The 13,528-nt window shown below is 47.7% G+C and overlaps 1 protein-coding gene and 1 pseudogene across 1 annotated transcript in view; both read left to right on the forward strand.

The window, feature by feature from the left end:
* The window catches only part of LOC137526020 (uncharacterized), a 342,683-nt gene that overhangs the window by 122,903 nt on the left and 206,252 nt on the right, over window positions 1–13,528 (forward strand). The gene's annotated exons all lie outside the window — the stretch shown is intronic.
* LOC137526275 (U2 spliceosomal RNA) lies at window positions 1,456–1,664 on the forward strand (annotated as a pseudogene).

A 13,528-nucleotide genomic window follows, 5' to 3' on the forward strand; every position in this document is an offset into this window, starting at 1 on the left:
ATTACGATTTTCTGGTCACTGCTGCCCACTTTTTTGGGGGGGGGGGGTATCTGCCACCAACCTGATTGCATTTTGGGGGGTATCTCCCGCAATCTGATTGCATTTTGTGGGGGTATCTGCCGCCAACCTGATAGCATTGTGTGGGGGTATCTGCCGCCAACCTGATTGCAGTGTGTGGGGGTATCTGCCGCCAACCTGATTGCATTGTGTGGGGGTATCTGCCGCCAACCTGTTTGCATTTTGTGGGGGTATCTGCCGCCAACCTGATTGCATTGTGTGGGGGTATCTGCCGTCAACCTGATTGCATTTTGTGGGGGCATCTGCCGTCAACCTGATTGCATTTTGTGGGGGCATCTGCCGGTAACCTGATTACATTTTGTGGGGGTATCTGCTGCCATTTGACTACTTGATGAACTATCATGAGGCATGTAACTACTTGAATATTTTATCTAAAATGTATCTGGTCAGACCTAATCTCTGTGAATAACACCGTTACTTATGTTGTGTTTTGTTTTTTTTTAAGTCTGCCCATGACTCATCATGACCACGCCCATGTTCCAGTGTGTGGTGACACCCATTTATTTTTGCTGCGCGCGCCGCATGCAGACATATCCCTATTGGAGACTGTCCTCAGAATTGCTCACAATCTTTTCCCTACCATAAAGTCATGCAAAATTTCTAGAGTACATGTGTATGTGAGCCCAAAATGGGGGGGGGGGGGGAGGAGGGGAGAGGAGGAGGAGGAGAGGGGATCGGGGGGGGGGGGGGGCAGGCTAAAACTTCCTTGGTGGGCCCTTAGTGTCCCAGTCTGACCCTGTCTGCCAGTCATTGTGCAAATATAGAAATGCAATCAGAAAAACAAAAAAAAAAACAAGAAAACAAAAAAACAAAAAAAAAGATATATATATATATATATATCCTACTAATATAATAAATGGGAAAGTTCGGATGTTTGGATGTTTGGATGTTTGTTACTCGATCACGCAAAAACGGCTGAACGGATTTGAATGAAATTTGGCACACACATAGTACATTACCTGGAATAAAGTATAGGATACTTTTTGTTCCCATAACCAAAAAGAGACAAATACAAATTTCACTGGAAAATGTAAACTGCAGCCATTCTTACACTGTTACACTGGAGGTGTGTTTAGCTTCTAAGGGTAGAATGGTTAATTTGCATATATTCAGCAGTGATGCACTGGGAGACATCTCAAGCTCACTCCAACCTGAATTATCACAAATTCTTTCTGTTTTAAGAAAGCAAACTTTTGTTTTTCTTAACATCTTAGTAAGGGGGCTTTTAGGACCATTGTTGTCCCTTACACACTCCAATGAGTTCTGGGTCACCATGAGCTAGCTGGTTAGTCTGTACCTCTCGGTGTTACAAGCCCTACTGCATAGAGCCAAATTAATCCATGCCATGCACTGATGTGGCTCAAACAATCTGAAACAGTCTGTTCTCGGCCTTTTGGCTAAGATCAAGTGTAGTATCTGTTCTTGAAGTTTTTGGGGGGACCTGGAGGGATGGCACTGTGGCAGGGTGTCCTTCCTGGTCGTAATTCCCAGGGGTTGATGGAATGGATCTATACCATGGTTGAGGCTGAATGGCTGAGGGCTTTGCTTAGGCGTACTGCCCCTGGAAGTGGCGCTCCAGGTGCACCCGAAAAAACCTGAGATGTGGCAGATCTCAGGCGGAAGTAGGGTGCTTTGGTCTGTACTGCCCATATGCAAAACCAACTAACGCAGCTCCCCGGCCTTTTGGCTAGGGAGAGTGCGGAATTTTTATCACTCCGGCCGCAAGGTCGGGGCCAGCTTGCTGGCACGGGGACTTCGGTTCCCACCCGGCTCCCTCTCGGGGGAGCCACCCGGACCATGTGGACACGGTTGCCACATGGCCAGGCCCTTTGGGTAACCACTTGGCGCAGTAGGGGTCCTCCTCGGAGGACCCCAGGATCCTCCAGCCCCTCGGGTGTTGGAGGATGCCACCCCCTGAGCTGAAGGCAAAGGGGGAAGGTTCCCTTCGGGGAACAACCGGAAGGGCCCTGCTGCATTGTGGGGCCCGTGGCTACTCATGCACGTTTTGTGGGGGTGCTTTAGGGCACTCACGCTTTTTCCGTGCATGGGGCTAATAGCCTTGCTTACCCGGGACCTCTGTTGCATGCAACAGGGGCCAAGAAAGCTTAAAAAAAAAAAAATAAAAAAAAAAATCTGAAACAGTCTGTAAGCATGTTGGATTATTATGGCGCTGTACAAATTAACAAGCTGACACATCATTGCATTCCAGCGATTCTGGAGGTGTGTTTAGCTACTAAGGGTAACAATGGTTAATTTGCATATATTCAACAGTGATGCACTGGGAGACATCTCAAGCTCACTCCAACCTGAATTATCGCAAATTCTTTCTGTGTTAAGAAAGCAAACTTTTGTTTTTCTTACACTGTTAATAGTAGGGTTCTCAAACTTTGTACAGTTGGTCGATTTTCAAAGGGAATATTTCTGCCATTCTTGCACTGTTAATGGCACAAGCCTCAAACCTGGTATAGTTGATCATTGGGTGACTGGGTTTCAATTTCAGAAAGCGGGTGGAGCCACAAATAGCCAATCAGATTTGTTTCATTCCAATGCAAATTATTGTTGCCAAACACCGCAAAGCTCACAAACTTGGTAATTGAGTAATTAATTATGTGTTAGGGTTAGGAAAGTGGGCACAGCCAACACCAGCCAAATACATAAGCAGGCAACGCAGGGTCATAAGTGGGCGGAGACAAATACAAATTTTACTGGGAAAATGTAAACAGCAGCCATTCTTACACTGTTAATGGTAGGGTTCTCAAACTTTGCACAGTTGGTTACTGGGTGACTGGAATTAATATTCATAAAAGTGGGTGGAGCCTACAAAAAACAATCAAAAATTACCTATTGATTTTTCAGGGGAATATTTCATTGCTGCCATTCTTGCACTGTTAATGGCACAAGACTCAAACCTGGTACAGTTGATCATTGCGTGACTGGGGATTAAATTTATATAAGGGGGTGAAGCCCCAAACAGCCAATCTAATTTGTTTCATTTTAATACAGGTTATTGATGCCAAAGACCGCAAAGCTCACAAACTTGGTCATTGAGTAATTGAGTAGTTGGCTATCATTCATAAAGCATTTCCGCATGCGGAAATGTTAAAAACAGCTGACTTTACCGACCACTCGGCAAAGTCAGTATTCATAAAGCCTCTTTCCGCAAAAAAAAATGACACTACCGAGCAGAGTGATAAATCACCGCCTTGTGCAGTGATTATCCGAACAAATGTAGCAAAATGTTCATTCATAAAGATCACCGCAAGCGGTGAGAGGTCGGGAAGTACCGCTCCCTGTGATGTGGCGATACCAATGCAAGTGAATGGAGACACACAGACCTCCCAGGCAGCTGCAGCAGAGCAGAACACGGAGAAATGTATCAACTCGGCAGCTTCCCTGTCTCCGCCTGCCTAGTTCGGGGAATCTCCGCACTGCCAACGCACCTGGATGTTTTTCTATGAATGCCCACCCAGAAGTCTAAAACACTGCCAGCGGTGTTTTCCCGCACTGATTCCCCATACCGACAGCTCCTTTATGAATGATAGCCATTGTGTGTTAGGGTTAGGAAAAGTGGGCGCAGCCAACACCAGCCAAATACATAATCGGGCAATGCCGGGTCATCAGTAGGCGGAGACAAATACAAATTTCACTGAGAAAATGTAAACTGCAGCAATTCTTACACAATTAATGGTAGGGTTCTCAAACTTTGCACAGTTGGTCACTGGGTGACTGAGATTAATATTCAGAAAAGTGGGTGGAGCCTACAAAAGCCAATCAAAATCCACCTATTAATCTTTAAGGGGAATATTTAATTGATGCCATTCTTGCACTGTTAATGGCACAAGCCTCTTGCACTGTTAATCACCTGTACCTGGTACAGTTGGCCATTGGGTGATTGGGGTTTAAATTCAGAAAAGGGGTGGAGCCACAGCCAATCAGATTTATTTTATTTTAATGCAAACGCAACCTCACAAACTTGGTCATTAAGTAATTTTGTGTTAGGGTTAGGAAAAGTGGGCGGAGCCAACACCAGCCAAATACATACCTGGGCAATGCCAAGTCATCAGTGGGCGGAGACAAACACAAATTTCACTGGGAAAATGTAAACTGCAGCCATTCTTACACTATTAATTGTAGGGTTCTAAAACTTTGCACAGTTGGTCACTGGGTGACTGGGATTAATATTTAGAGAAGTGGGTGGAGCCTACAAAAACCAATCACAATTCACCTATTGATTTTCAAGGCAAATATTTAATTGCTGCCATTGTTGCACTGTTAATGGCACAAGCCTCAAACCTGATACAGTTGATCATTGGGTGACTGGGGTTAAATATTTAGAAAAGGGGTGGGGCCACAAACAGCGAATCAGATGTGTTTCATTTCAATGAAAATTATTCATGCCAAAGACCACAAATCTCACAAACTTGGTCATTGACTATTGACAATTGTGTGTTAGGGTTAGAAAAAGTGGCCACAGCCCACAGCCAACAGCAGCCAAATACATACCTGGGAAACATTAGGACATCAGTGGGTGGAGAAAAATACAAATTTCACTGCTAGATTGTAAACTGAAATTTGGCACACACATAGTACATTACCTGGAATAAAGTATAGGATACTTTTTATTCCCATAACCAAAAAGGGGGCAGAGACAAATACAAATTTCACTGGAAAATGTAAACTGCAGCCATTCTTACACTGTTACACTGAAGGTGTGTTTAGCTTCTAAGGGCACAATGGTTAATTTGCATATATTCAGCAGTGATGCCCTGGGAGACATCTCAAGCTCACTCCAACCTAAATTATCGCAAATTCTTTCTGTTTTAAGAAAGCAAACTTTTGTTTTTCTTAACATCTTAGTAAGGGGGCTTTTAGGACCATTGTAGTCCCTTACACACTCCAATGAGTTCTGGGTCACCATGAGCTAGCTGGTTAGTCTGTACCTCTCGGTGTTACAAGCCCTACTGCGTAAAGCCAAATTAATCCATGCCATGCACTGATGAGGATCAAACAATCCGAATCAGGCTGTGCATCGCCGCTCGGCCTTTTGGCTTAGACCAAGTGTGTCTGTATTTGGTTCTGAGTCAGGAGGTTTAGTGGGGGGTCTCCTTTTGGGGGCCCCGGGAACACCAGAGGGGCGAAGGTCGTCTAGCTGGTTGCTGCGATGACGGAGCCCAGGAAAACGCCACTGCGCAATTCTGTGCGAATTCAGGTGGATAAGGAGGCGGTGAAGGAAATCGGTCTGAAGACGGTCTGTGTCGATGTGCTGCTGGATATCCTAGACCTACAGGTAACAGAGATCTATGCCATTCAGGAGTTTGTGGAATTGGGCACTTATGATCTTTCTCTTTATACCGAGGAGAAATGTCTTGCACTGTGTGAAAATTGGAAGAAGCTGGTTCTGGAGGGGACTTATCCTGTGCTGCAGAAGATCCAGATCACTCCCATGTTTGACCCTGGGGTGAAGTATTTGACTGTCCATTGTTTGAACCCGTTTATGGAAGTGCACACAGTGAGGACCTTTTTGAAGCAATATTGTGAGGATATTGGTAATGCTGAAAAACTGTATAACCCTTATAAGATGTATCGGAGTAAGATCAAGTTTAAGATGGTTTTGAAGAAAGACTCTGATGGGTACGGTGGCACTGTGCACCCTCCGGCTGCCTTTACCGTGGCAGGTGAGAGATGCACGGTGTACTACCAGGGGCAGCCGAAGTATTGCCGATATTGTTTCCTATATGGCCATTTCAGGGACCAGTGCCCCAATAAGGCAGCCTGCCGCATTTGTAGGCTGAAGGGACACATGGCCTCTGCGTGCCCGGCCCCCCGTGTGTGTGATCTCTGCGGGTCGGCCGAGCACATGGCACGAGACTGTAAGATGACCAGGGGGAGGAGCTTATTCTCCTACGCTGAGGTGGCTCGGGAGAGCCGTAATATGTTTGCTGGCTGGGGTGCTAATACCACCGGGCGCTCTGTGCTGGCTGCTGCTGCTGATGTGTTACGTGCTACTGATACTGTACCTGATACTTTACCTGATGCTGAGGAGCGGAGGGAGGCGTCCGGGCCGGTGGCAGAGGAGGGCGGAGGTTCTGCCGGCTTGGCGTCTCACGTGACTGCTGCAGAGAGTGGTGGGCGTGGTCAGGAGAGCGGGGCTGCAGCGAATGGGGAGGTGTCTGTGGAGCGTGGGGAGGTGACTGGTGTGGGTGCTGAGAGTGGTGACGTCAGTGAGGTGGTCCCGCTCTCGGCGTCTCTGGATACTGTTGCCGATGTGATTGGGGAGTTGGAGGAGTTGCTGGATGATGCGGCTGTGATGGATGTGACGCTGGGTGGTGAGGAGGCGGATGTTGGGCTGCTGGATGTGGAGAGTGAGGAGGGTGATGAGTACAGTGAGGAGGATGGCCGCCAGGAGACTGGGGTGAGTGACGAGCGTGCGGCGGAGGTGACAGCGGCTGTGATTGCGGAGGTGACTGGTGTGGGAGTGGCTGGAGTGATTGTGGGAGTGGCTGGTGAGAGTTCGTGCAGCCAGGCGGATCTGTTTGCGGAAGATGGGAATGTGACGGCTGAGGAGTCCGTGGGTGATGATTCTTGTGTCCGGGCTGTGGAGCGAATGGAGGAGGAGACTCGTGGAGAGAGAGTGAGCGGAGCTGCACCGGCAGATGGTGACGTGTCTGGGGAGGAGGAGCCGGTGGGTGACGCTACTTGTGTGCAAGCCGTGCTGCGGGAGGAGGAGGAGGAGGCCCTGGCACGGAAAGTGGCTGTGCAGAGTGAGTCCGGTGTTGGGAAGACTGCGGAGGTGATTGCGGGGGTGAGTGAGGGGCAGGGGGTCACCCAGGAGCGGGGGAGACGGCGGGAGGAGGCGGGTCAGCCAGAGAGGAGGGAGGAGTCAGTATGCAAAGGTAAGGTGAGCAGTGGGATGGGCAGCGGGAAGGTGCAGAGTAGCCGAGCTGGGAGTAGTAGTTCCTCAGGAGTGGGGGGTGTGGCCAAGGTGCAGAAGAAGCAGAGTGCGGTGTTGCTGTCGAAGGTAGTAGGTTCTGGTGAGGTAAAGGAGGCACGGGGGGGAGAGGAGCCCATAGATTGGGGTGCAGAGATGGATAAAAAGGAGGAGCAGGATAAGATGGAGTGGGAGAAGCAGAAGTCAAGGATGAGGCATGGAGGGAGGGGGAGGCTGAGGAAGGAGGAGGAGGAAAGCAGAGTAGGAGGGGGTAAGAAGCTGAAGTTGGGGGTAGGGAGTGCTCCAGAGGTGCCCCTGTCACCTAATCCGTATGTTGTACTGGAAGATTGGGATGATGAGATGGAAGTTCAGGTGGAAGATGCTGGGCAGCCGGATAGCCCTGCTCCGCAGCCCAGGCGATGTGTTGCAGCGTCTGGGAGAGAAGGAGGTGATCAGACTGTGTTATTGGAACATAGTATACCGAATGTGCGGCTTGAAAGGCAGTATTATGAGCCACTTGAGAGGGACTGTGTGATACAGACTAGAAGTTGTGCTAAAGAGATTGTGAAGGTGGTGGAAGAGACGAATAAGTTGTGGAATAGTATGTCGGATAATGTTGCTTTACGCATAATGATTGCAGTGAGAGAGATACTTGGAGAAGATACTGCTATAACAGCGAGGAGGTTCGGTTTCCCATTGTGGCTTGTAAGAAGGATGCAGGTGTATCATTATAATTTGTCAGATTATCGTCAGGATGATATGACCGTGAGGTTAATGGGTTACTATGTGTCTAAACAGGAAAGAGTGTGGGGAAGATTAATTTCTGGAGAATATTGATTTTTTACGACCCAAGAAAAAGATTATAAAAATAAATGCCATATGATGATTGGACTGATTCCTCTTTTAGGGGGCATTTATGTCTCTATGGAGAGATTAAGACTAATCTGAGGTAAAAAAAAAAAAAAAAAAAAAAAATCCGAAACAGTCTGTATGCATGTTGGATTATGATGGCTTTGTACAAATTGACAAGATGACATATCATTGCATTCCAGCAGTTCTGGAGGTGTGTTTAGCTTTTAAGGGTAACAATGGTTAATTTGCATATATTCAACAATGATGCATTGGGTGACATTTTAAGCTCACTCCAACCTGAATTATCGCAAATTCTTTCTGTTTTAAGAAAGCAAACTTTTGTTTTTCTTACACTGTCAATGGCAGGGTTCTTAAACTTTGCACAGTTGGTCACTGGGTGACTGGGATTAATATTCAGAAAAGTGGGTGGAGCCTACAAAAGCTAATCAAAATTCACCTATTGATTTTCAAAGGAGTGGAGCCACAGCCAATTAGATTTATTTCATTTCAATGCCAATTATTGATGCCAAAGACCACAAAGCTCACAAACTAGGTCATCCTTGAGTAATTGTGTGTTAGGAATAGAAAAATTTGGCAGAGCTAACACTAGCCAATTACATACCCGGGCAACGCCGGGCGACCAGCTAGTATATCTATATATATAATAGCTTAAGTGCCACAACCTTCAAGCAAGAAGAAGAAGAAGTAGCGCCCTGCCCCCAGGGCCGGTCTAAGCAAGAAGAAGGGGCTGGTCCAAGCAAGAAGAAGAAGTAGTGCCATTTCAAACCAAGGGCGAAGAGGGATAATTTGCATATTCAGTAGCAGTGCATTGTGGGTAACCACAAATGTTCACTTATAGCTGAATTATTGCAGATTTGGTTCTGTTTTAAGACGGCAAATTATACCAAGCTGTGCTTTTTTTTTTAGTAGGAGGGCTTTTTGGTCCCTTTTATCCCCCTATACATTCTTAGTAGTTTGGGTCACCCCGAGCTGCTTGGTTACTCTGTTGTACTGGTCCAAGCCCTATCTCATAATGCCATATCAATCCCTGCTATGTACTGATGAGGACCAAAAGTCTGAAATAGGCTGATTACATGTGGGTTTGATATGACTGTGTAAAATTTAAAGATATATGCTATATGCTAAAGCCACTCTTGGCAAACCGCTAGCGTTTTAGTAAAAACTGCTACACATTGTTGTAAATGGCAGCGTTATCACTGCCGCGTTTGCGATTAGCGATAACCACAAACCCGTTTCATGCAGCAGTTTGCCGGCAAATTCTGTTTAGCGATTGTGATTAGCGTGTAAAGCACGCTAATCGCGATCGCTCCAAAACCGCCGCAGTGTCTAGTGATTTTTCCACGTTAATTGTGGGAAAATCACTCCCGCAAAGGTTTGCGAATATAGGTGTGGACGGGCCTGTAACAATGTGTGTAATCTGCTCACCGAAAACGCTCCTAAAACCACTAGGCATGTTTAGAAAAGTCTCTAAACATGCCTAGAATTGCTCTGAAAATCTGCTCCAAAAACGCAAGCATTTTGAAGATCTGCTAGCGTTTTTGGTGTGCACTGGGCCTGATAGTGGGTGTGTGAGTAGTAGTACACATTGCCAGCAATGATATTTGGTGTGTGAGTAGTAGTAGTACACATTGCCAGCAGTGATATTTGGTGTGTGAGTAGTAGTACACATTGCCAGCAGTGATATTTGGCGTGCGAGACAAGGAGTTAACTTTGTAACCAAGAGCTGCTGCCTGTGGTGCCTGTAACCTGATCCCTCAGTGAGCTCAGCTGGGAGGGGTTGCCTCTCTCACTCCATCCCTAACTCTTCACTGTGCTTTCTGTTTCTTCCACTGTGATCCGAATCGTTCACTGTGATGATCCGGATGATTCTACTCACAAAAAGGATTCGGATCAAAGATCCGAATCGTTCATGATCCGGACAACACTAATACACCAGCGGTTCTAGATGCTTGCTTGACTTACCAAGGGTGAAAAGGAATAATTTGCATATTTAGTAGCAGTGCATTGTGGGTAACCACAAATCTTCACTTATAGCTGAATTATTGCAGATTTCCTTCTGTTTTAAGAAGGAAGTGACGACAGTGGAACGCACACTGGAACGTGGAAGAGGTGAGTCATCCCCGCCTGCTGCCTCTTACTAATAGAGGCGGCTGCTGCTGAGCTTAAGCAGGAGGGGGAGCGCACATGGGGGACTCAGGTGAGGGAGGGGGAGCGCACATGGGGGACCCAGGTGAGGGAGGGAGGTCCTGCTGAGCTTAAGCTGCAGGGAGAATGCACATGGGGACCCAGGTGAGGGGGGTCCTGCTGAGCTTAAGCTGCAGGGGGAGTGCACATGGGGGACCCAGGTGAGGGAGGGGGAGTCCTGCTGAGCTTAAGCAGGAGGGGGAGCGCACATGGGGGACTCAGGTGAGGGAGGGGGGGTCCTGCTGAGCTTAGGCTGGAGGGGGAACGCACATGGGGGACCCAGGTGAGGGAGGGAGGGAGGTCCTGCTGAGCTTAAGCTGCAGGGAGAATGCACATGGGGACCCAGGTGAGGGGGGTCCTGCTGAGCTTAAGCTGGAGGGGGAGCACACATGGGGGACTCAGGTGAGGGGGGGTCCAACGCCCCACCCCGCCGCTGTGCCCAATACCCCCTTCCTGCCCTCTACCTCCTTATGCGGTGTATGCTACACCGCGGGTCAGCTAGTATATATAATTTGTCAGGCCCAGAGAAACTGGCTATGAAGGAGTATATTGCAGATAATTTGGCAAAAGGTTTTATCAGACCATCCAAGTCCCTGGCCGGGGCTGGTTTCTTTTTTGTTAAAAAGAAAGACGGTGGTCTCAGACCCTGTATTGATTATAGAGGATTGAATAAGATTACAGTAAAAAAACGTTACCCTTTGCCCTTAATTGACAATTTATTTTCTCAAGTCACGGAAGCGGGTGTGTTCACCAAACTTGATCTTAGGGGGGCTTACAACTTGATTCGTATCAGAGAAGGTGACGAATGGAAGACGGCGTTTAACACGCCCGATGGGCATTACGAATATCTCGTGATGCCCTTCGGGTTGTGCAATGCCCCAGCCGTCTTTCAGGAACTGATTAATGAGGTTTTCAGGGAGGTGTTAGGACAATTTGTCTTGATTTACTTGGCCGACATCCTCATTTTTTCCCGAACCTTAGCTGAACACAGGGATCATGTAAAATTCATCCTGAACAAACTATGTTAGAATTCCCTATTCGCCAAGATTGAGAAATGTCTCTTTGAGGTCTCCCGGGTTCCCTTTCTTGGTTATATTATCTCCACTGAAGGTTTAGAGATGGACCCCGATAAGCTATCAGCTGTTTTGGAGTGGCCTCGTCCTGTCGGCTTGAAGGCACTCCAACGGTTCCTGGGCTTTGCCAATTACTATAGACGGTTCATCAAGGGGTTTTCTTCCAGAGTGGCGCCTCTCACGGATCTGACCAAGAAGGGGATGGACACCCACATGGGGATGGTCATTAGAAGCACTGACCGCATTTGCCTCATTTAAACAGTTGTTTTGTGCTGCTCCCATCTTGAAGAATGTTGATGTGTCCCTCCCTTTTGTGGTAGAGGTGGATGCTTCAGAGATTGGGGTGGGGGCCGTGCTGTCCCAACATTCCGGTTTACATGGCAAGTTGCATCCATGTGCATATTTTTCCAAGAAGTTCTCACCAGCGGAAAGAAACTATGATATAGGGAATCGGGAGTTATTGGCTATTAAACTTGCATTTGAGGAGTGGCGCCATTGGCTTGAGGGGGCTCAAAACACTATCACAGTTTTTACAGATCACAAGAACTTGCAGTACATTGAAAGTGCTAAGCGGCTCACACCTAGACAGGCCCGGTGGTCCCTCTTTTTTACCCGCTTTGATTTTATTATTACGTTTAGACCAGGCAGCAAGAACATTAAAGCAGATGCTCTCTCGAGATGCTTTGAGCCAGAATCAGTGCAATCTCTTACCCCTGTGGTAATTCTCCCAGAAAGTCTAGTTGTTGCTACTATGGGACTACAGAGGGATCTAGTTGCCAGCACAGGGGTCCCCTTAATGCATGGTGAAGAACTGGTGGGGGATTGGAAAGTTATTCCGGCAGACAGAGTTTGGGCTCTTCCAATCAGGTCCAGGAGGTTGAGGTCCTTCTCGCAGGGATATTCCCCTCCCTCCCACCCTATGAGGATTGGAGTAAACAGAGTAGGAGCAACTCAGGAAACGTGTCCGGAGTCGACGCCTAGAGGGGGGGTAATGTAATAGCAGCTATGGCGAGCAGTGCCGCCGCTGCAGCTGCCTCCACGGAGGTGACCTGGGGGATCTCAGCTGCGGCTAACACATCCGCCGCCACAGCCGTCTCTCTGCCCCTGCCCGTCTTCTTGGCGTGTAGGTCGCCGAGGACGGGGCTTTCTGCTGCACACAAGGTTGCTGTCTTGCGCGGGTACGCGCACAGACAGGACCTTTATTCTGGGAGGAGAGGCGTCAGCTGACCGGCTGGTCAGCTGACGTCAGAGGAGTCCCACGGCACCCAGGATTGGCTGATTTGGAGGGGCATGCCAGTGGGGTCTCCTCTGCTTCATAAGCCTTAGGGCTTCAGTTTGGGATTGTCTGTTGTCGTGAATACTTGAGTGTTAGCGCTCAGACCTTAGGCTAGTTCCCTGGTGTTGATGCTACGGATTTCACACCAAGACTAGGAGATTGTTATCTGTTTATTGTTATTTGTTTAGACTAGTTCCCTGGTGTTGATGCTACGGATTTCACACCAAGACTAGGATATTGCTTACTGTTTAAACTCCTGTGTATGACTCTTAGCTATTTCTTCTGACTCTGATCCTGCCTTCTGATCCTGTACTTTTGCCTATATGCCTACCTGTTGCTGAACCTCTGCCTGATTACCGTTTACTCTCTTGTCTCACGATTCTGTACCGATACTTACTTCTCTGTTGCCGAACCTTGCCTGTCTGACCCTTCTACTCGCCAGTGGTCCCTCGCCACTGGTGAGGTGTTATCTGCGCCAGCTCCACTGGTTCAGCAGCTCTGCTAGGTTATAGTTTAGCCTTAATTACCTGCTCATCGGGTACCTGTCGTTTTAGTATTACTGTGTCTCATAGGCTGCGACACAGTCTATTTCACCCGCACCTCGGTTGGTCATTTATCTGCAGTATAGTCTGAATCGCCCGTCCCTCGGGAGATTCAGCCTCTTCAGTATTGTCTCTCCAGCTTGCTGGAGGTTATACGTTAGTACACACTCTGTGTACTGGTTATTCCTCACCAGCCCCTCTGGTAAGGCCTCAATTAAAGTTTTGAAGTACGGTTGCACCCAAACACTAACACTTTATTAGGTGGTGATTCTGCAGATCACTAATACCTACAATTTATTATTGGTGATTCTGCAGATCACTAATAATCAGGTATACATCTGTATTGTTGGTGATACTGCAGATCATCAATAATCAGATACTCTCTGTGTGCTGACACCGATCGTTACAGGTAATCAATCACAGGCTGACAGCAGGAAAGAGCAGACAATGATAGGCAGTCTGCAAGAAAGGGATTGCAGCTCCATTGCAGCAGACAATGTTTGTTTTCACAAAAGCATATTAACCTGTCATTAACTTCAGAGCGACTGCAGATGGTATCAATGCTCAGTGTAAG

This window comes from Hyperolius riggenbachi, chromosome 7 (assembly GCF_040937935.1).
Source record: "Hyperolius riggenbachi isolate aHypRig1 chromosome 7, aHypRig1.pri, whole genome shotgun sequence".
Taxonomy (NCBI): Eukaryota; Metazoa; Chordata; class Amphibia; order Anura; family Hyperoliidae; genus Hyperolius; species Hyperolius riggenbachi.